This window comes from Aquarana catesbeiana, linkage group LG04 (genome assembly GCF_042186555.1).
Source record: "Aquarana catesbeiana isolate 2022-GZ linkage group LG04, ASM4218655v1, whole genome shotgun sequence".
NCBI lineage: Eukaryota > Metazoa > Chordata > Amphibia > Anura > Ranidae > Aquarana > Aquarana catesbeiana.
Genome location: NC_133327.1, coordinates 290,962,298 through 290,986,080, shown reverse-complemented (window position 1 = coordinate 290,986,080; position 23,783 = coordinate 290,962,298). Strand labels below are relative to the sequence as shown.

The 23,783-nt window shown below is 42.1% G+C and overlaps 1 protein-coding gene across 1 annotated transcript in view; it reads right to left on the bottom strand.

The window, feature by feature from the left end:
• Positions 1 to 4,939, bottom strand: part of FAM83B (family with sequence similarity 83 member B) — a 169,089-nt gene extending 164,150 nt beyond the window's left edge. Inside the window, exon 1 of the mRNA XM_073626682.1 lies at positions 4,730 to 4,939. The gene's annotated coding sequence lies outside the window, so the exon portion shown is untranslated. The remainder of the gene's footprint in view (positions 1 to 4,729) is intronic.
• Between the last annotated feature and the right edge of the window lie 18,844 nt (positions 4,940 to 23,783).

The window sequence follows — 23,783 nt, the reverse complement described above, 5'->3', positions numbered from 1 at the left end:
AAAAATCTAATGACATATGGTTATGTTTTTTTTCTTAAAAGAAAAATATTGCTCTGTTTTTCTGCCCCGATAAGGCAAGAAAAATCATTGTACTTGGGTGCAAAAGCTTGCAGAACTCATTCAGAAAGAAACTAGGTATTTTAGTCAATATTGAAACCTACCATTTATGGGTCCTATTAAAGTGTAACTCTAACAATGAGATTCTCCAATCTCCTCCCTTTTGGTTTGTCAAAGCATATGTCAAGGCAAAAAAACATAGTAAATCTCTGCATACATGCACATTTCCACATGTTTTATCCCTGTTAGACGAGAAGTATGGCCAAAGCTTTTTTGGCCATACTTCTCTTCTGGATCATAGGAGTGCACTTACATGTGCTGTTAGCTGACATTACAGAGTTGATCCATGTTCTGGAAGGATCCCAACAATAATTTATTTATTACAGTTACTTATACAGCGCCGTCAATTTACCATTGCATATACAGTATAGTGTACATTCACATCAGTCCCTGCCCTCAAAGAGCTTACAATCTAAGGTCCCTAACTCACATTCATACATACACATACTAGGGCCAATTTAGAGAGGAGCCAATTAACCTACCAGCATGTCTTTGGAGTGTGGGAGGAAACCGGAGTACCCCGGAGGAAACCCACGCAGGCATAGGTAGAACATGCAATTTACAGGCAGGTAGTGCCATAATGTTGGGATCCGCTCAGATGCCTGACCTACAGCTGGCTCAGCCTCTCAGCATAACCCTCTCCACAGTCTCAGGAAAGGTTTTCTGTAATTTTAATACATTTCCTGTACTATACTGACAATATTGCTGTGTTACTGGTAGGATCACCCGATAAAATTAAAGGACAAAATGCCTGAAAAGGAGAACTATTGCAGCCACCAGACCTGAAGACTGAGTAGATAATCACTGTATAAGCAATAGCTTTAGCTGTCATGAATGGGTTTCCCATTCATCAACAGCTTGCTTTTGATTGTGATCTGTGATTTGCTAAGCTAAGCACATGGTACAGGTTGTCAGGTACCATGTGGTTGCTTTGAACAAAATCACAGATCACAGCAGTAAGCAAAGCTGTCCATGAATGGAAAGCCATTCATGACACGTTGTTTACATTGGTATCATGTGATCACTTTCTTTATATAATTCCAAGGGGGATTTTGTATTAAAATACCATACTGCACCGCAATCTTTGGCTTATGATTGTGGTGTTCTCACATTGGCTTCAATAGGTGGGTTTGACAGGCAGCCGAGATAAAATTGCAGCGGCTGTGAAACAATGCATCACGGCCATGGTATGTGTAAAGCCCTGTCCAGCTGTAATGTTAGAATTTAGGTGGGTGGCTGGCGTGGGGGCGGTGGCGGTCAGTGAAACTGCAGCTCATCTGCCTGTTTTTACCACCCCCAGGTCACCATGTGAAAGAACACTAAGTTAAAGTAACATTAAACATTTATTTTAAAAAAAATAATTCAATAATAAACATGTTATACTTACCTGCTCTGTGTCATGGTTTTGCACAGAGGTGCCCAAATCCTCCTTTTCTGGGGTCCTCCTCTGGCATTCCAGGCTCCTTCTCTTTGGTCGCTTTCTATGGGGACACTCATGCAGACTCGCTCCCAATCCACCCTGTCTATGTCCATTGACACAGACTGGCTGGCTTGGCCCCATCCCACCAATGGCCCCACCAATGGCTCCCACTGCTATCAACCTGCCTAGGAGGGAGACAGTGGCGAGAGCTGCTGCTCTCGTGCACATCACAGGATCAGGATCGGGCTTAGATAAGTGTAAGGTAGGGGCTAGAAGAATCCTGGATAACAGAAGGCTTTTTACCTAAATGCATAGAATGCATTAAGATAAAAAACTTAAAGCGGGATTCCGGCCGGCTAAATTTTTTTTTTTAAAGTCAGCAGCTACAAACACTGTAGCTGCTGACTTTAAATAAGTAGACTTACCTGTCTTGGGTGCCCGCGATGTCGGCCGCCCGAGGCCGACCCGTCCCTCAGCTCTCGGGTCCCGGCACCGCCATCCTAAGTAAGGGAAACAGGCAGTGGAGCCTTGCGGCATCACTGCCAGTTTCCTACTGCGCGCGCGAGCGGCGTGGCGCTCTGTGAGTGGCCCCGTGGTTTTTTTGGGAACACACACAGTTCCCAAAAGGCAACGGGGCCGCTCACCGAGGAGCATTACATGTCACGGAATAGGAAGAGGCAGATTAGGAAGACTGCCTAGCAACAAGGGTTTCAGGTAAGTAATTTTTTTTTTCACATTTTTTTTTTATTCTTTTTTTTATTTTTGGTGCAATTTTTTTTTTTTTTGGGTGGCCCTCCACTTGAAGGCTTTAGAGGAACTTTAAGCTAGCCATGCACTTGTAGATTTTTGAACAATATTTGTATAAATATTCATATGAAAATTCTCAGTATACTTGATGAATTGAGGAAAGTCGTCGGAAAGTACTTCAACATTTTGTTTGATTTAACATTTACATTTTTTTAATGAATAGACTCTTATATGAAAACCACATTTACTGTCAGAATTTCTTTCATTTAAAGTGATTTAAAGTCTCGTTGGTTTAAAAAAAAAAAAATAACAAACATGTTGTACTTGCCTCCTTTGTGCAGTTGGTTTTGCACAGAGCAGCCTGGATCATCCTCTTCTCGGGTCCCTCTTTGCTGCTTCTGGCTGCTCCCTCCCATTGAATGCCCCCACAGTCAGCAGCTTCCTATGGGGGCACCGGAGCCGAGCCACAGCCCCCTGTACCCATTCAGACACGAAGCCCTGACCCGCCCGTCCCCTCTCTCCCCTGATTGGCTGACTGACTTTGATTGACAGTCGCCGGAGCCAATGGCACCGCTGCTGTTTCTCAATCAACCAGGAGGAGAGTCCCAGATGGCTTAGACATTAGTGAACATCGCTGGAGAGAGATGGGGCTTAGGTAAGTAATTAGGGGGTGCTGGGGAGGCTGCTACACACAGAAGGTTTTTAATGTTAACATAGAATGCATTAAGATAAAAAAAAAAACCTTCTGCCTTTACAACTACTTTAAGAAAAAATTTCCATCCTGCCCCTTTAAATTTTCCTGTTAATGCAGTTCAAAAATCAATACTGAGTTGACCGCACTAACGATTCCTAATCAGGGCATTTTTAAAATGAAACATTTTAAATTGGATTCTATTAGTGTATGGGCAGCTTTAGCCACACGACAGGTAGCACCTACATTTTTACTTTACCATTACAAGTCTACTGGCATTGCTTTACTCTAGCAGAACAGGCATGTACATTATATATTTTAAAATGGCCTAGAAACTTTGATCAGTATCAGAATGTTCAGTAACCTACTTTCAAGACAGCAAAAACAAAAAAAAAAAAAACAGAATCAAAGGTTGATTTTACACACAAAAAAGAGGATAATATGCTTTTAAAGGGTATACCAGACTGTATCCAAATTAAAATAGTTTACATTTTTTTGATGACAAATATGTAGTTAATATAAAAAACACATGCCTGGTTTCCAGAGTGTTGATAAATCTCATAGGGATTTATTCACAACACAGATCACATTAGCTTTTAAGAATCTGCTTTACAGGATGACAGATTGCATCTCCCCATGCTGTCTGTCTGGCTCTCACTTCATTGCTACTTGAGGTTTTATTATGATAAGACTAACATTTTAGATGAAGCATTGAAATAAAATGTATTATTTACCGCAGACTTCTTTGAAGACTGCCTAGACTGAGTCTAGAAAGCCTAGGGAAAATACAAGGAGCAAACACAAAAGTGATCACAGTACAGATAACTGCGTCTACAACACCCTGCATATACATAACAACAGGAGGAAGTAATGCTACAGACACTGAGCTAATGCACTCCATATAAGCACATAACAAAAAGTCCCTAAACTCAACTTCGCTAAAGTCATATAAAGGTGTTTTTTCTTTATCAGAAACTGAATGACACATGTATTAAAATTATAGGTGGAATTATATCTTCATGTATACAGTGTGTAGAAAATATTAATGCCAAAATTGGTTTGAATGGGAATGTACACCATCATTTCTTTTCTGATGTTTTTCAAAAGATTTGGATGTGCTAAACAGAAGACAAAGGTTTAAGATAAAAAAGCAAAGTTGGCAACAAAGTACAGTAATTTCCAAGGACGCTCTGCTGTTTAACCCCTCCAGCTATTCCAGTCTCACACAGAACTGTCCCAGAGAAGCACCGAGTGCTGCTGCATTCCACATTATGTTTATTATGTAAACTACAATATCAGCTCATTCATATTTAAACTGCGGCACTTCCATTTATTTAAACTGTCCAGAGAACATTAATTGGTTCTGTAATCTTTAGAACTGCATCTGATACGTAGAAACATTGGGCTTTTGGTGTCGTTCCTCAGTTCTAAAAAACAAAGACAATTCTAACAGTAGACCTTCTGTTGACTATTCCAGGAAATCTACAGTTCATAACATTAGACTCAGACCAGAAAAGCCTGGATTATCAGTGAAAACAAGAACACGTGGCTACACTACTCACATGGGTGCCTAAGAGTGAGCCAAAAAAGTCACTTATCTTATTTATATAAAAACATACTTTTTGCCTTTTTTTTTTTATAATCAGCTCTAGGCATTACCTCACAGAGCAATGTAATATATAATTGTTCTACTGCTCTAACTAAATACATTTGAACTAACTAGCCATTGATGCATCACAGTTTGGGCTACTTACCACCATGAAATGGATACAGTGAAAGGGCTGGCAGGCAGAAGCTTGTACGATTTCAGGCAATCCAAATAGTGTCACGGCAGCAGTGGAGATATGAGAGAAATGTGCTTGGGTTTGGCTAGCTCTTCTGAAAAGAGCCTTTGGCAGACAGGTGTGTTAACCTGTTGAAACATGGAAATGACTTGTCATACGAAACCGCCTTTGAATGGAGAAACAGTGCAGAACCTGTTTAAAATAAAGGCCCAACCCTTCTGCAGCAAAGCATGACACAAGGCCAGACAGTCCTAGGGATTTCACACAGCAAGCTTATGTAGGAGGTACTTATTGATAATGACAGCTCTAGTCTGTACTTTTCACCAGCAAACTATTAACTATAAAAATTCCCTGTTGGTGACAAAAGTAAAAAAAAGTAAAAGAAATTGTGCTTATTGTATTTCATGTAAATCATAGAAAAGCACATTATTTCATATTCTAATACTCCAAAAATGGCAAATATTTAATAAAATGCACCATTCATTTATAACAGCACCAGCAGCATATACATTTACGATTTACAAACAAGGACAAAGTACATTTGGCAGACAAAACACTTGACGCAGCCTTATTCAATAAAAATGTCAAACGATATATTTCATTCTTAAGGGCTTGTTCACACCAGAACACAGGGTGAGAAACCTCCCGCACTGCATTCAAAACGCACTGGGTGTATGTTGTGATGCAGGAGCCAATATATTCCTAACAACACCCCAAACACAGATCACAAACACTCTGGGTTTGCCTGCATCAGATTTGATGCAGTGCATTTTTGAATGCACTACTGTTTGTGCGATCCAGTGCATTTCGAATGGGCTGAAAATCGCACCGCACAGGAATCGCAGAGGAAGGCAGACTGCCTTCCTGTGTAATTCACGTGTGAACTGCACCTAAAAGCATCCTTTTTTTTTTTATACAAGTGCTAGCTCACACCAGTGTTAATTTTTTCAACGAAAACATTTTCGTCAAAGAGTTTGTCAGCGGGATTTTTACAGTGTTGAAAACAAAACGAAAAGTACATCACATTTTCGTCCACTGATGAAAACCTGATCCGCTTTCGTTATCGAACGACAACGAGATGAAAATGGCATGGAGGGATGTTTATCAACTTCCAATTTTTTACGGTGCTCCGCCCAGCAAGCACCGTGCCACCGTGACGACTCTGAGAGCGCCAGTGCCAGTGCCAGTGCCAGAGAGTGTGAGTGAGAGCAGCACTGTGTGCATTACAGGCCTCCCAGCTCCCGAGTTCCGACTCCTCCTGATGCAGTGCCAGGCACCCAGAGGCAGAGCAGACTGTGTGAGTGCAGTGCACAGTGTATTGTGGTACAGCAGGCCTGAGGCCTCCCCTCCCCTCAAACGACTACTGTCCTTCCAGAGCACACTGTGAAACTGTGCAGGCCTCCTCTGACCACTGGCAATGGCACCCAGGCCTCTTTTGCACTGTTGATTACAGGACATTCCTCAGACCACAATCCAGGCTCCAGCACTGTGTGTGCTGCATTTATTTCCAAATTTTACAGGCCTACTCTACTCAGACCACCGTCGTCCAGAGAGGAATGTGCACTGCAGCATATGGGCTTCCAGTTCCTCCCCACCGTCCGTCCGACGTCTGTCCACGACTCCAAACTATACCAGAAATATCGGCTTCTGTGACTGTCATTGGTGGAAAGAGAAGAGAAGATCTATGTATGTATTTTACATTTACATGTTAAGGACAACAAGACTTTTTGCAAAATGTGGAGCGACACTTGCTGGTAAAAATACAACAAACTTGAAGCATCATTTGCGGACAACTCATCCTGAAATTCATACAAAGATAAGCTCAGCAACACTTAAATCCTCTTTTTGGAAAGCCCCTTGGGACAAACTTTTTTTCAAAGTTTTTTACAAAGGCCCTGTTGGCCTATTTGTTGCCTCCTTCCACAGACCTCCAGAGACCAAGACCCCACTCAGAATTTTAGAGGGGTGCTCCCTCTGTTTATAGTCGATCACGCAACAACGGAACTCTGGTATACTCAAGGGGTAATTTTTGTGTTCCCTCTAAGATGGATTGGTACATGTGTAAGTTTAATGGGGGGAGATTACACTCTCCCCCGTAAGATATTTGTTGGTCAGATATTTCAGAATAATGTGTCATGGCTAGATCTCATGTGGTGTTAAGTTGGAATGTACAGGGCCTGGGTAGCGGGGTGAAAAGGCTGGGTGTAACACATGTGGCTAAGCGCTTACAGGCGTCCATACTTTGTCTACAAGAAACGCATATGTATGAGAAGCAATCTGTACAATTCTCGGCTTGTATGTCCAGCCAGCAGTTTCACTCTGCCTATTCTTCGTTTTCGCGGGGAGTGAGTATACTGATCCCCCAGGGGACTCCGTTTACTTGCTCACTCTCAGTAATAGATGACAACAGGAGATATATTTTTCTTAGATGTAACATGGAAGGACTAGAATGTATTTTAGCCAATGTATACATACCTCCTCCCTTCTTCGCAGAAGTACTTAACATTTTGGCAGGTTTCTTAGCCCACCATCCCAATGTCCCAGCCATCATTGTGGGTGATTTTAATAACTACCTAAACTTCCAGCTAGATAAATTTACGATGGCTCGCCCCATCCGACTAAAGGCGGATGGCACGACACCAATCTTCTAGCGGAGATGGGAATACATGATGTTTGGCTCATAAGAAACCCTCAGGCTAAGACTTACTCCTGCCACTCTGCATCACACAGGGGCATCTTCAGAATTGACCTTGGTCTTTGCAATGAGGAAATGTTAGCTTTTATTGCTGATGCTCAGTATGAACCGAGAACGGTCTCTGACCACTAGCTATACTGGGCCATGATAACAACTGCTGGCCATAGCAAGAGGAAACAATGGAAAATAAATCCATTCTGGCTCTCCTTGTTTCCTACACCAGACCCAGTAATTACCGCTCTTGCAGATTTTATTACCATTAATAAAGACACAGCATCCTCATGTATGTGCTGGGACACCCTTAAGGCCTTTCTCAGAGGCCAGTTTATCAAAACAATTTCCTCCAAAAAGACTAAGACCAAGGCCTGGGAGCTATCTGTCCTACAGGAACTAAGAGAGGCGGAGTCAGGGTTCACTACAAACCCAACTGACTATACCGAACAGAGATGGTAGGAAGCACAAAAGCTGGCCAAGCACATGACAATATCGAAAGCAGAAAACAACGTTTCTTTTTGCAACAAAAATACTATGAGGAGGGGGAGAACACCGGACACATGTTGGCCATGATGGCTAAGTCTAGTAGAGGTCCCTCCTTCATAGCAGCTGTTCAGGACACTTCAGGCCAGGTGGTGACTACCCACCCAGGGGTGATGGCGACATTCCTACAATTCTATATAGAAGTGTGCTCCTCCAAGGTCTCCTCCGCTCCCACTGATATCCGGGACTTCCTCTCCAGGTGCACTCTGCCGTGCCTCGATTGGTCTGATAGGGACATGTTAAATGCCCCCCTCACAACCGACAAATTACTAGAGGCTCTGGCCCTCTCCACTCCTGGTAAATCTCCAGGGGCGGACGGGCTGCCGGCAGAGGTTTACAAAAAATATGCTGACACCTTACTACCACAATTAAAGCAGAACTTATCCAAGGTCCTAGAACTAGGGCAATTGCCCCCATCTATGACGGAGGCCACTATAATTCTAATACCCAAGCCAGGTAAAGATCCCCTCCTCCCGGATTCCTACAGGCCCATCTCCCTGCTAACGAAAGACGTGAAACTTCTGGCCAGAGTATTGGTCACTTGTCTAGTGTCTGTCATACAAAAGCTTATTCACAGGGATCAGTCAGGGTTCATTCCCTCCAGATCCACGGCACTAAACATAAGACGTTTGTTCCTCAATCTACAGGTTCCAGTAGACAATCCTGGTAATAGCGCAGTACTATCCTTCGACGCTGCCAAAGCATTTGACAGTGTCAAGTGGCCATACTTGTGGGAGGTCCTGGAAAGGTTTGGATTGGGGAATAATTTCATTAGATGGGTCCGGCTGCTCTACACGAACCCCACGGCCAGATTACGAATTAATGGTGATCTCTCTGACCCTTCCGTCTTCAAAGAGGCACAAGGCAGGGGTGCCCATTGTCGCCCCTGTTGTTTGCTTTAACCCTGGAACCATTGGCGGAGACGGTGAGAGCGTCACCATTGATATCCGGATTTGTGAGAGGCCCTACAGCTGATAAAATATCGTTATATGCAGACGACACTCTCCTATATTTAGGAGATACATCCACCTCACTGCAAAACGTGATGTCTCTAATCACGAAGTTTGGAACCTTCTCTGGCTTCTCCATAAACTGGAGTAATTCAACCCTCCTACCCTTGGATGAGCTCCCAGCACCATTGCCAGACTGTGCCCAGTCTCTTCAGGTTGTTTCCTCCTTTAAGTATTTGGAGGTTCAGGTTACCCCGGACACCTCCAAATACCTGACCCTTTACTTACTCCCTATCATCACTAAACTACAAGCCAAATGCAGTGCCTGGAGCAAGCTACCCATATCAATCACTGGCAGGGCCAATCTTATAAAGATGGTGTGGGCACCTCAGTTATTATACATACTGCATAACTCCCCGCAACAGATCCCACGTAGATGGTTTACACGCATTGACACTATATTTAGAAGCCTCCTCTGGAAAAAAAGATCGCTAGAATCAAACTCTCCACACTACAATATAGTAAGGACCAGGGGGGACTGGCAGTCCCCAATATGAGACTTTATTTTCTAGCCTCACAGCTTCAGCATTTGGGTGGCTGGGGAGAGGTAGATATCACAGACCCTATCCGCAGCTTACTATTCCCTGGTGTACAGGGCCTCCCTGCCACCTCACATCTTGAGGCAGATCTCCCCCAGCTCCCTAAATCTATGCCTACCATACACTTACTATCCAAAATATGGGCCCTCGTCAAACACAGTCTGGGCATGATGGGCATTACAGTCCACACCCCACTGTGGTACAACTGCAGAAACCAGAGGGGTTTCTGCCCTGGGAGGCTAAGGACATTCATTACATAGCGCAACTCTATAACCAGACCATCCTCAAATCCTTCACTAACTTACAGGAGGAGTTTGGGCTACGAAAAAACAACTTTTATAGATGCCTCCAACTTCACAATGCTTTACAATCGCAGACACAACTGTCCAGGCTGGAACACGTGGAACACCCATTAATGACTGACATACTTAAGGCACTGAATAAAAAAGGCATGATCTCGGAGATATATAGCACACTCTTATCAAGGACACAGGATGCAGCCAAACTACCGTGCAGACATAGGTGGGAACAAGACCTAGGAGAGATTGGGGGCGAAGACTGGGAACTATGTTTACAGTCATTGCCAACAGTATCGGTGTTACCATCATATAGGCTCTCCCAGCTATTCATCCTACACAGAACTTACCGCACCTTGGTGTTGCTTCACAGATGAGGCAGGACGGTGTCCCCTCTGTGCCCCAGATGTGGGGGGGGGGCGATGGAGACCCCATACACTTGCTTAGGCGTTGCCCCAAACTCTTCATATATTGGAGGTCTGTAACTAATAACATATCATCTGTCTATAAAGCCACTGTATCACTACACCCGATCACCTGCTTGCTAGGGGCGGTTGATGAGGAATTCTTTACCCCTCCAACAAATGTGGCTGTTTTAAGATTACTGTATATTGCCCGCAAGCAGATAGCTCGCTTATGGCTATCACCGCACAGCCCAACAACAAAACAGTGGATTGCGCAGGTAAACAACACTCTAATTAAAGAAAAGTTGACGTATCAACACAGAAAAGCGGTTAACAAATTCTATAAAATATGGCAGCCCTGGCTGGATACCCCAGGCCTGGCACCACCCCAGCTAGTTCTCAATCGACTCCTTCAAATGTAACTCCCTAGATCCCCTTAAAAAAAAATGCTCATCACTGTCACCATATAAGTTTCAGGTTTTGAGTCTGATCATGGGACAATTGATCATTCTAAGTATCCCCTATATTACTGATCGACCAGCGGTATCCACCGCTGCAATCCAATATGGTCTTGGTTGTGCTGAGAGGCTTCAATTGGTTGCCCTTCCCGTTGGAAGGTAGTTAGTTCAATCTCAGTACCCTAGTGTATATGACTACCAATGTGTCACCTAATCTGTTATCCGTTTATCATTGGAACGTACATTGCTAAAAACAAAGAATGGGTTAATTGGTCATAGATATTTTAACAGAAACCCCATACCCTGGGTTTATGTGCCTTATATCACCATCTATTTGCTACACTGTTAATGTTGTATACCCTAAAGAGATGTTCCTATGTATGTTCTTATTGTACCTCTGATTTTGTGACTGTCTATGTTGTGCACTTTAGCCACTGAATTTTAATGGGAGCGAGTGATTTGATATCATAAAATCTATCAGCTGCTGTTTTCCCCGAATTAAAGGATCTCACCAAAATATATGTAGAAGGATGTGGTCAGTGGTCACTGGGAGGGGCTGGGGCACTGTCAATTTTGGCACAGCATAGCACAGGCACCTAAAGGCCTAAGGCCGGCCCTGGGAAGGGCTATACATGTAGTATATTATAGAGAGACTACTTGGAGCTGACTGTATTGGGTGAGAGAGGATGCTAAATCAGAATAACTTTAATTTTTCCCCCTACTTCAACCCCACAGATACAGAAAAACTCAAATGATGGGCCAAGTCAAGCCAGTGGCAGTGCACAACCACAGCAAACTCTTTGCACTGCTCTTTTAGGTGCTTCAGAATACAAAACTGACAACATGCCAGGGAGGAGGCCATAGCAAGATGGATTGGGTGCACCAGATTACCAGTCAGAACAATTGAAGATGAGGACTTTGTTAGCATGATAGAGACAGTAGATAGGAAGCTGACTGCTCCAAAGAAAACTAAAATAAGCAATCTGATTGACAAATAGTATGAATATCAAAAACAAAAATTCAAAAAAAAAAGTGGCTGCTGCTCAGAGATTATCTATTTGCACTGATTTGTGGACCAAAAAAGGACTCTCAGCTTTATTCCTTGCCATAAGTGCATGCTACGTTTGTGTTGAAGAACATAAACCTGAACACATATTGTTGGCCCTTGAACAAGTAGCCCACCCACACACTGCACAGTCAATCAAATCATGTGTGGACAAATGCTTGCAAGAGTGGGACATACCAAAAGAGGGAGTTCCTTACAGACAACAGGAGCAATATGGTGGCAGCATTTACATAAACCACAGCAGCAGCAGAACCACTCAGCTCTAGTGAGTGTCAGAAACCATGAACCAGACCAAGACAGAAGTACAGTAAAATCACAATTGTTTATTAATAAAAATAAAAAGGTACATAGAGTAAGCGTAGTCAAAGCATAGCCAGAGTACAGTAACCAGATCGGGTAGTTAGCCAAGCCAGAGTTCAGTAACCAGATCGGGTAATCAGCCAGGCCAGAAGTCAGGGATCCAAGTAGAGGAACAGCAAGCAGGATAAGGAGCCAGAAGGGATGTCAGCAAAGCCAGTCTTTTAACAGGAATGCAGGAGATGGTTTCTTGTGATGTGACCAAGGCGAAGGCGGGAATGAAGTGAGCTGGAGATCTTTAAGTAGGCAGTACTGACGAGCAGATCCACAACAACTGGTTAACTGTGGAGAGAGATGAGAGCTGGCAATTAGCTGACAGCTGAGTGGCCAGCTCAGAGAAGGAAGGGCTGAGCCAGCCCTGACAGTACCCCCCTCCTCAATGACCCCTCCCCCATGGAGGACCTCCGGGCTTGAGGGGAAAATGTCTATGAAAATCATGGAGGAGAGCAGGAACATGTACATCCGAGGATGAGACCCAGGAGCGTTCCTCTGGACCGTACCCCTTCCAATGCACCAGGTACTGTATGCACCCATGGAACCTATGGGAGTCAACAATAGATTGTACCTCATACTCCTCATGGTTCTCAACCTGTATAGGGTGAGGACGTGGCACCGAGGTGGTAAAGCGGTTGCATACCACTGGTTTCATTAAGGAGACATGAAACACATTTGAGATGCGCCTACTAGGAGGAAGATCCAACGGGTAAGCCACTGGGTTAATCCTGAGAAGGATGCAGAAAGGCCCAATAAACCGAGGTGCGAACTTCAGTGAGGGAACACGAAATTGGAGGTTACAAGATGACAGCCAGACCCTGTCCCCAACCTGGTAGGAAGGCGCAGGCAGGCGTCTGCGGTCAGCATGGAGTCTGTACCTATCATTAGCATGACGCAAAGCCTCCAGGACTTGTGCCCAAGTGGAACGAAGACCACGGAGATGCTCTTCTAGCACAGGAATACTCTGCGGAACAAACGAGTCAGGCAACATGGAAGGTTGGAAACCATACTTCGCCATAAATGGAGACAATCGGGAAGTAGAATTCAAGGCACTGTTGTGAGCAAACTCTGCCCATGGTAATAGGTCTGACCAGTTGTTGTGATGGTCAGAAATATACCAACGTAGGAATTGCTCCAAGGACTGATTGGCTCGTTCTGCGGCCCCATTAGACTGCGGGTGATACGCAGAGGAGAAAGCAAGCTGAATTCCCAGCTGTGCACAAAAGGCTCACCAGAACCGGGTCACAAACTGACTACCCCTGTCCGAAACAATCACCTTGGGTAGCCCATGTAAGCGAAAGATCTCCCGAGCAAAAATGGAAGCCAGTTCATTAGAAGTTGGCAACTTCTTAAGTGGAATACAATGAAACATCTTTGAGAACCGATCAACCACCATAAGGATAACTGTGTTGCCTTGGGAGTTGGGCAACTCCACAATGAAATCTTTAGACAGGTGGGTCCAAGGCCTGTCTCCATTGTGGGTTGTAGGAGACCCACTGGAAGGTGTCTTGGGGTCTTACTCTGAGCACACATGGAACAGGCAGCTATGAAGGCAGTTACATCAGCACGTAGACTAGTCCACCAGAATTGTTGGGAAATGGCCCAAACGAGTTGATTCTTACCAGGGTGGCCAGCTGCCTTGGGAGAATTGTAAGTCTGGGGCACGGCAGTACGGAGACACTCTGGGACAAAGCAGCGGTCACAAGGTTTCTCAGGAGGAGCATCGACCTGAGCAGCAAGAATTTTGTCACCCAAAAGAGACTGGTGCCAACCATAGCCAGAATACGATCAGGAGATCAGGAGGAATCATGGGAACCGGAACCGACTGCAACTTGGAAGTGGAGGAAAATTGTCGTGACAAGGCCTCAGACCTTACATTCTTAGTACTGGGTAAGAATGAGACCCGGCACAGTGGTACCTTTGAGGAGATGTCTCCATTCTTTCAAGGCTAAAATGATTGCCAACAGCTCTCTGTCACCAATCTCGTAATTGCACTTGGCAGGTGACAATTTCTTTGAAAAGTAGCCACAAGGATGCATAGCACTCTCAGAGGTAGGACGTTAAGACAGAAGGGCACCAACACCAGTCTCAGAAGCATCAACCTCAAGGATAAAAGGTAACATAGGATCAGGTTTTGCCAACACAGGAGCATAAACAAAGGCAGTCTTGAGACTTTCAAAGGCCTTAATGGACTCCGGAGACCAACTCTGTGGGTTAATGTTCTTTCTGGTCATATCAGTCAGGGGCTTGACCAGAGACGAGAAGTTACGAATAAACTTCCGATAATAGTTGGCAAAACCCAGGAAACGCTGCAGAGGATGTAACCCCATGGGTCGAGGCCACTGTAGGACTGACGAAAGTTTCTCTGGGTCCATCGAAAAACAAGCAGTGGAAATGACAGGAATTTAAAGCCCAGGAATTTAACCTGTTCCTGATGGAACTCACACTTCTCCAGTTTACAATAGAAATTGTTCTCTCTTCATTTCTGAAGCACATGACAGACATCTGTGTGGTGGCTCTCCAGGGACTTGAAAAATATGAGGATATCATCGAGATAAACCACCACACATAACTGCAACAAATCTCGGAGGACATCGTTCATAAATTCCTGGAAAACTCCCGGGGCGTTACAAAGGCCAAAAGGCATTACGAGATACTCATAATGGCCTGTTCTGGTATTAAACGCAGTTTTCCACTCGTCACACTCCTTAATCCACTCGAGATTGTAAGCCCCTCTCAGATCAAGCTTAGTGAAAACCGCTGCTCCCTTGAGGCGGTCAAACTTTGTAATCAACGGGATCGGGTAAGCATTCTTAATCGTGAAACAATTGAGACCCCTATAATCAATAGAAAGTCTCAGTTCACCGCTCCTCTTCTTTACAAAGAAGAAACCAGCACGAGCAGGAGACGAGGATTTGCTGATGAAACCCAGAGAAAGTGTGTCTGCAACATACTCCTCCATGGCTTTATCCTCCAAGACCGACAAAGGGTAAACCAGGCCACGAGGGGGAGTGGCACCAGGTTGAAGGTCAATTGCGCAATCATACGGCCGGTGTGAAGGCAAACTACCGGCTTGACCTTTGTCAAAGACATCGCTAAAATCACGGTACTCCTCTGGCAGGGAGGGGAGTGAAGAGGTACACAGGACCTTGGCTACCTTCCGGAAGCATGTTTCACTGCATTGTAGTGACCAGGAGAGAACCTCAGCAGGGAGCCAATCAAAAGAGGGGTTGTGCCTCTGTAACCAAGGATAACCAATAACCAGCGGAAACTTAGGAGAGGAAATCACTTGGAATTAATTTTATCTCATGATGAAGAGCCCCTACGGCCATGGATTATGGAACCGTCTCATGAGTCACCAGACTAGAGCTTTGGAACAATTTAAGGGTAAAGATAAGTCATAGGTATTTAAAATAAACCTACTGATTAGCCTGTACAGCCCGCACCGCCCCAAAAGGCAAAGAGGTGCTATCACCATCTCTATTTATGTGGTGTGCACAAATGGGCTCCTGCCTGGCGATACCCACGACACTCGTTGCATCTGACGTCACCGGACCCAGACCTCTTCTGGGGCTGAAACGGTTAATATGTATTTTCTTTATTTTCATAGTTATGTGATATTCATATTTTAATCACCATCTAAGTGTATAATAAATCTCCTGAAGACGTGGCTAATGTAAATCCGAGAAACATGTAGAGCAACCAATATACAGATGGTATCTCTGTTCCAGTTGTCACAATGTGGTGCAACTATAGAATTTAATGTTCTGTTTTGATCATCACTATTGGTTTTAATCTGTAAAAGTCCATTATCATATGAATTTTTGTAATAAATCTTTTCAAATATTTTACTTCCGAAAGTCTCGTATCAGTTGCTATACGGTACCATTAAAGTCCAATTTGGCCTCTCCTTTCCTATTTGCATGTATCTGGTAAAGCATTCCATAAGTGTCAAATGCTTTTATTGACAATTACATTAACCATTTGCCGACCGCCCCACGACGATTTACGTTGGCAGAATGGCACGGGTGCGCAAAAGGGAGTACCCATTAGTTCTTTCATATTTCCCACTTAGCAGGCATGCGCGCGCCCGCCACACCCCCGCGGGAGTGTGCCGGTGGACTTGATGTTCGCCACGGCCCGTGATTGCAAGGAGGAGAGGCAGAACTGGGAGATGCCTATGTTATCAAGGCATTTCCCTGTTCTGCCTAGCAACATGACAGGGATCTACTGCTCTAGTGATTGGGAGCAGTGATCTCTGTCATGTTCTAGTGAGCCCATCCCCTCCACAGTTAGAACACACTGAGGGAACACATTTAACCCCTTGATCGCCCCTTAGTGTGTAACCCCTTCCCTGCCAGTGACAGTAATACAGTAATCAGTGGCTATTTTTAGCTCTGATTGCTGTATAGATATCAATGGTCCCAAAATAGTGTCAAAAGTGTCCGATCTGTCCATCGTAATGTTGCAGTCACAATAAAAAATGCAGATCACCGCCATTACTGTAAAAAAGAAATTTATAATAAAAGTGACATAAATCTATGCCCTATTTTGTAGATGCAATAACTTTTGCGCAAACCAATCAATATACACATTGCAATTATTTTATCAAAAATATGTAGAAGAATACATATCGGCCTAAACTGTGGAAGAATTTTTTTTATATATATTTTTTGGGGATATTTATTATAGCAAAAAGTAAAAAATATTGTTTGTTTTTTTTTCAAAATTGTCGCTATTTTTTTGTTTATAGCACAAAAAATAAAACCGCAGAGGTGATCAAATACCACCAAAAGAAAGCTCTATTTGTGGGGAAAAAAGGACATCAATTTTGTTTGGGTACAACGTCGCACGACAGCGCAATTGTCAGCTAAAGTGACGCAGTGACGAATCACAAAACAGGCTCTGGTCAGGAAGGGGGTAAATCCTTCTGGGGCTGAAGTGGTTAAAGCCCAATTCCAGCTTTGGCAAAAATTCCACTCCTCAGCCTCTGCCACTAGGAAAAAATAAAAAAAATCTGCTTCTGCTTTATTAACTACCCCCTCTCTGATGCTGCCCCCATTCACCAATTCGTGCTACTCCTCTTCCAGTGTAAATTATTAAATTAACCCGCTTCGTCTGAGCCCAAGGCACAATGGATCCACACCCCCCCAAGCTGGACTCATAAGAATCCTGTAGATTAAAACTTTGATGCCCTGACATACCCAGACACTCTGTCCACTAAATGAGAGGACCATATTTATTGAATCCCTGCTCCAGACTGAAGCCTGTTTTAGCAATCCAGACAGCTTGGCAAGGACAGCTCTTAAATAGAAATTGAGGCCAGTAAAATGATTCAAATGTAAAAAAATAAAGAAAATAAAAAAAAAAACAACTACAAATAGTACATGGCATTTACTAGATGGCTAAAGTTCAGTTTTAAACGTTATTCTCACTAATAATACTAAATGTGGTACTAAATGTAAACCTGCCAGTATTGCAAGGTTACATTATGTCTCATACTAATAGCTCTCATCAATAAATAAAGTACATGTCATTGTGTATGTTAGTCATAGTCTAATTTGGTGTGACTTGGCAGTGCCCTATATTCTGACTCAGCAGTTATGGATTTCTCCTCTAGAGGATGTTTAATGAGTCAGAATTGCATTGTAAATTGTGGATGTATTTTGTTATACATTTGTTTTACTTTGTCAAAGCAGAATATTATCTATTTTGGCATTTTGTAGGAATGTTTTTAACATGAAACCAAAAAATAACAAAGAACAAAATAATATGTTCCACTAGTTAAAGTATATGTGAACCCTTACTTTGTAAAACATCCCGTTTAAATTAAAATAGTAATGAAAGGCAAAACATGCGTATATATATATATATATATATATATATATATATATATATATACAATATATATATCATTATAAATACCTTTTTTCCTTTTTGTAATAAGTGATCACATAATCTCTGTTCTCAGTTGCTTGCAGAGGTGAGGGTGGAGACCCAGCAGTACACTTATCTCCCCAGTGAGTGGGTGTGCAGGTGGGTGTCAGCACAAGTCTGATCTTTGAAGGAATGGCAGGCTGAGCTTCCAGCACAGCCAGAAAATGATTTAGTTTAAAATATTAAAGCAGGGGGACTAGCAGGATCACCAGGGTTTCACTCAAAGAAAGAATTACAAAGAGAACAGGATACTTTTCAACAGAAATACATGGTACAACAGGCACATATTAGGAATATGAAAAGTTGGGGTAACGTATTCTTTACACAATACAAGGCATGTGGTAAAAACATTACTTCTGTAGAAAGAATAGCAGTTTTAAAAATGATTCCATATGAGAGCTTTTCATATTTTGTTTGAGAATCAAATATTCTATTCGGAATTTTGGATCCCCAAGTGTGGTACAGGTAGAAGAACCTTGGATCTTTAATGGTTATCAGATTACTTTTACGTTGCCACACCTATATTATGTAGTGTCCACTAAGCTACTGCTATCATCTGTGTTCCTACATGTGTAGAGTGATATATCAGAATTATAGTCTTGTGCTGCTCCTTTAAGTTAACAAATTAACCATAAATAAATAAATATTCAAATCAAATTGTGGTTGTGTGTTATTCTATGTTTAAAAAAAAGTCCATATACCACTGATGTCCAATTACCATGTATAATAATATTGTGTCACTGTGCCACCACTCTAATCCTATTGGTGCTCTTTGTGAAATACACCTTTACCTTGATCCTTGACCTGTTTGTATTACAGGTCTCAAGCACACTTAAGATTATGATCATTACAGATCCACCTCCTGGTATTTCATGTATAGGGTCCCTTAAGGCCTGGTTCACACCTATGCATTTTTTAGTGCATTTTCAGTTTTGCAGAAACACACTACAATCATGGTTTTCTATGAATGTAGTTCACATCTGTGCATTTTATGAAAAGAGACAGGGATTTTTTCTGGATTTTGGTTCCATAGACTTTAATGGATCAAAAGCGTATATTGAAAAATGCAAAATTCACCTGCAATATGCAAACTGCAAACTGCATAAGTGTGAACCAGGCCTTAAGGGACTGGAGCTCTCAGCCTCCATTCACAAATGATGCTCGGTTATAAAAAATAAAACCATTCATAACATAATACAGTAAAACATTCTCTCAGCTTATTTATTATAAGAAATGCACTTATAAATTAAGAGGAATCTTCAGGCAGTGTTATAGTATTCAAAGAAAACAGAGAAACACCATTTTCACCACACTTCAGATTTTGCTGCTAACCTGAAGTGACTTCACCTGGCTCCGCCCATCATGTTGCGTCATAAATCAAGTGACTCCCTCAGGGTATTAGAACCTTGGATCTTGGCAAACTGATCATCTAATATGACAGAATGGCAGACATAAAATCTCAAGTACATAAAGTGCCCAAAGGATTTTGCTCTCATTTACAGAGAATATGAATGATAACACAAACACCTTTCTTTCACTCATGGTTAATGTTTGGCTGAAGCCATTTATTATCCATCAACTGTGTTTACTCTTTTTAAATCATAATGACAACACAAACTACCCAAATTACCCTGATCAAAAGTTTACATACCCCAGATCTTAATACCGTGTATTGCCTCCTTTAACATCAATGACAGCTTGAAGTCTTTTGTGGTATTTGTGGATGAGGCTCTTTATCTTCTCACATGGTAAAGCTGCCCATTCCTCTTGGCAAAAGCCTCCAGTTCCTGTACAATTCTTTTGTTTTCCCCATGACTCAGAATCCAGAAATGTCAGTGCAGCACTTGATGAAAGATGCAAGGGTCTGCCAGGAGTACATAAACTCATTGACCTTTTATACGCACACACTAATTACAAGCAAACAGCTCACAGGTGAGGATGGTTACCTTTAATAGCCATTCAAACCGCTTTGTGTCAATTTGTGTGCATTTTATCATGCCAAAATTACTAGGGGTTAATCAACTTTTGATCAGGGTAATTTGGATAGTTTGTGTTTTCATTAAGATTTAAAAAGAGTAAGCACAGTTGATTAATAATAAATGGCTTCAGCCAAATACTAATCATGAGTGAAAGAAAAGTTTTTGTGTTATCATTCATATTCTCTGAAAAATGGCCAAGAAATCATAAACTCTGCCAGGGTATGTAAACTTATGAGCACAACTGTATAAAGAAACAAAAATGACAGTTACATTGATTTTCCCTGCACGTTTTCTTTATTTTGTAAACAATGGCTTGGGGAGCCAGGCTGTATGATGAGGCCACAAAATAGTGCCCTCAAAACAAGATTAGAGATTTTATGGATAAATTCTGGTGTCTCTTTGGCAGACTTTGGATGGAAATAACACATTTTTGCACCACAATGAGCAAGCCTTATGTGAAGAAGCCAAATTATAGTACACTCAGGCCAAGATTAACATTTTTTTTAGATAAAATCTGGTGTCTCTTTTGCATACTTTGGATAGGAGTTACAGGTGTGGAAAAATTGGACTTTGGGTGTTGGTGGTGCCTTCACACCGTAACCCTATAGAGGTACTCTTGAAAAAAATATGTTTTTTTTTTTCTTAACAAAACATACAAAAACAATGTCCAACAATAACCTCAAAAGAGAAGTTTCAAAATAAATTTAGAAAACAATTTGGAATCTTTATTCTCTCATCTCATCAACTTCTTCCTCCTCTTCTACTCCTCGTATATACAGTACATTATTACACCTATTAGAAATTCTCCAAGATGTCCAGACAATGCCCCATCAATATACTCTTCGATCTTGGCAAGCTGCATGTTCATGTAGCCATCCACAGAGACCAGGTATCCCTTGTATTCCATAACCTACTTCAGTTTCACTATTACTGGCTTACCAGTAAGGGCGTTAAGGAATAGTTTTGGGTTTAGTGGCAAACTCAGTCTGCCACTGAAGCCACCGCTGATCTACAGACCAGTGAAAGGAAGAAAAAATTTCCCTGCGAAATGCTTTGAGAACACATCGCCAAAGAGAGCAGGAAATGGCTAGAGGTACTCTTGATGAAAGCAAGAATTGGCCTTTCTGTAAAAAATTAAAAGTATATTCACCTGTCAAACAGGTGCAGAAAAATTGGACTTTGGATGTTGGTGGTGCCTTCACACCATAACCCTATAGAGGTACATTTGATGAAACTAAGAATTGGCCTTTTTGTAAAAAATGTAAATTATATGCACCTGTCAAACAGGTATGGAAAAATTGGGCTTTGGGTGTTTGTGGTGCCTTTGAGTCGTAACCCTATAGAGATACTCTTGATAAAAGTAAGGTACATTTGATGAAAGCAAGAATTGGCCTTTATGTAAAAATTGTAAATTATATTCACCTGTCAAACAGGTATGGAAAAATTGGGCTTTGGTGGTTTGTAGAACCTTCACGTCGTAACCCTATAGAGATACTCTTGATAAAATAAGGTACATTTGATGAAAGCAAGAATTGGCCGTTATGTAAAAATTGTAAACTATATTCACCTCTGAAACAGATGTGGAAAAATTGCTCCATGGGTGTCAATTGTGCCCATGAAACCTATACCAAAAATGACTTCAAGATAAAATCAACACCCACAAAGCTAGGTAGCCTAGACAGTCTTGCAGAGATTCCAAATCCCAAAAACATTTAATTAGCGACATTGGCATCAGGACTGCTGCTAATTCAGGACTAATTCATTATCACAAATGTCAGCCGGTCAACAGAGTCTGTGGACAGACACGCTCTTTTATCTGTCACAAAACCTTCGGCAGCACTGAATGCCTGTTCAGAAAGAATGCTAAATTCAGGGCAGCCTGTCAGCTCAATTGCATACTGGGGAAGTTCTGGCCAATGGTCTATTCTCATGACCCAGTAACCCACTGGATCATTTACTGGAAAGCTCTCCATGTATGTTCTTGCCCCTAGATAATCTTTCACCATATGATGCAGATGCTGCCAATTGGATGTGGAAGCTGACAGCCCTGTGCACCGAGGACTAATTTTTTTTTAAAATGCATCAGTTAGGGGGCCCCCCTTCTCCATTGCTCCTCCTTTGACCAACATAAGCCTCAAAACTACTTTGTCCATGAGACTGTAACCTACCAGAGTCTGCAAAGGTGTTACATAAACTTCTCTTTAACCACTTACGGAACGCCCACCGTATAGACATGTGCACACTGAAATATTTTGTTTCAGAATTTCGTTTTCGTCCGAAAAATAAATTTATTTAGTTACTCCCGAAATTCGTTTTTATTTATTTTGTTTCGTTAAAAATGCATTCGTCCAAAAATCCGAAATAATTAAGGTTGAATCTGTCATTGAAGGCTTATGGTGTCTGTCGAATGTTCTAAGAAGATTAGACGGAGCAGCTAAACTGTACGATGCCGCAATCGTACATTTCCGGTCGAATGTTCAGCCTACAAGCTATAGTAGGATTCTAATGTTGTATGACACTAGTAATAACTATATTTATTAATTATTATTACTAGTCAACCAACATTAGAATTCTTCTATAGCCTATGGGCGGAGCATTTGACCATAAATGTCCGCTCACGGCGACTGCTTCGTTGAATCTTCATGTCGAATCTTTTCTCTCTTTGTCGAATAATCTTGGACTAATAGAGTTAGGTTAGGCACATTTGACCTTTTTTGCTATTGTCTCTATAATGTTGAATCTTTTCTCTCTATGTCGAATCTTTTCTCTCTATGTAGAATAATCTTGAACTAATAGAGCTAAGGTTAGGCACATTCGACCACAGGTCGCTATTGTCAGCATCATGTCAAATCTCCTATCTATATCGAACTGTTGTCACAACGAAAACGAAAATAAAGCATTTGTTTATGTTGGATCTTTCGGTTTTCGGATTCTGCACGTTCGTTATCGTTTGCTAAAACGATAATGAAATTCCCAAAATTCAGATGAAAATGCATTCGGACGAAAACGAATGCACATGTCTACCGCATATACAGTTGCAATAAAAAGTATGTGAACCCTTTTGGAATGATATGGATTTGTGCACAAATTGGTCATAAAATGTGATCTGATCTTCATCTAAGTCACAACAATAGACAATCACAGTCTGCTTAAACTAATACCACACAAAGAATTAAATGTTACCATGTTTTTAATGAACACACCATGTAAACATTCACAGTGCAGGTGGAAAAAGTAAGTGAACCCTTGGATTTAATAACTGGTTGAACCTCCTTTGGCAGCAATAACTTCAACCAAACGTTTCCTGTAGTTGCAGATCAGACGTGCACAATGGTCAGGAGTAATTCTTGACCATTCCTCTTTACAGAACTGTTTCGGTTCAGCAATATTCTTAGGATGTCTGGTGTGAATCGCTTTCTTGAAGTCATGCAACACCCATCTTCTGTTGAGCTTCAGCTGGTGGACAGATGACCTTAAGTTCTCCTGCAAAATGTCTTGATAAACTTGGGAATTCATTTTTCCTTCGATGATAGCAATCCGTCCAGGCCCTGACACAGCAAAGCAGTCCCAAACCATGATGCCCCCACCACCATACTTCACAGTTGGGATGAGGTTTTGATGTTGTGCTGTGCCTCTTTTTCTCTACACATAGTGTTGTGTGTTTCTTCCAAACAACTCAACTTTGGTTTCATCTATCCACAGAATATTTTGCCAGTACTGGTGTGGAACATCCAGGTGCTCTTGTGCAAACT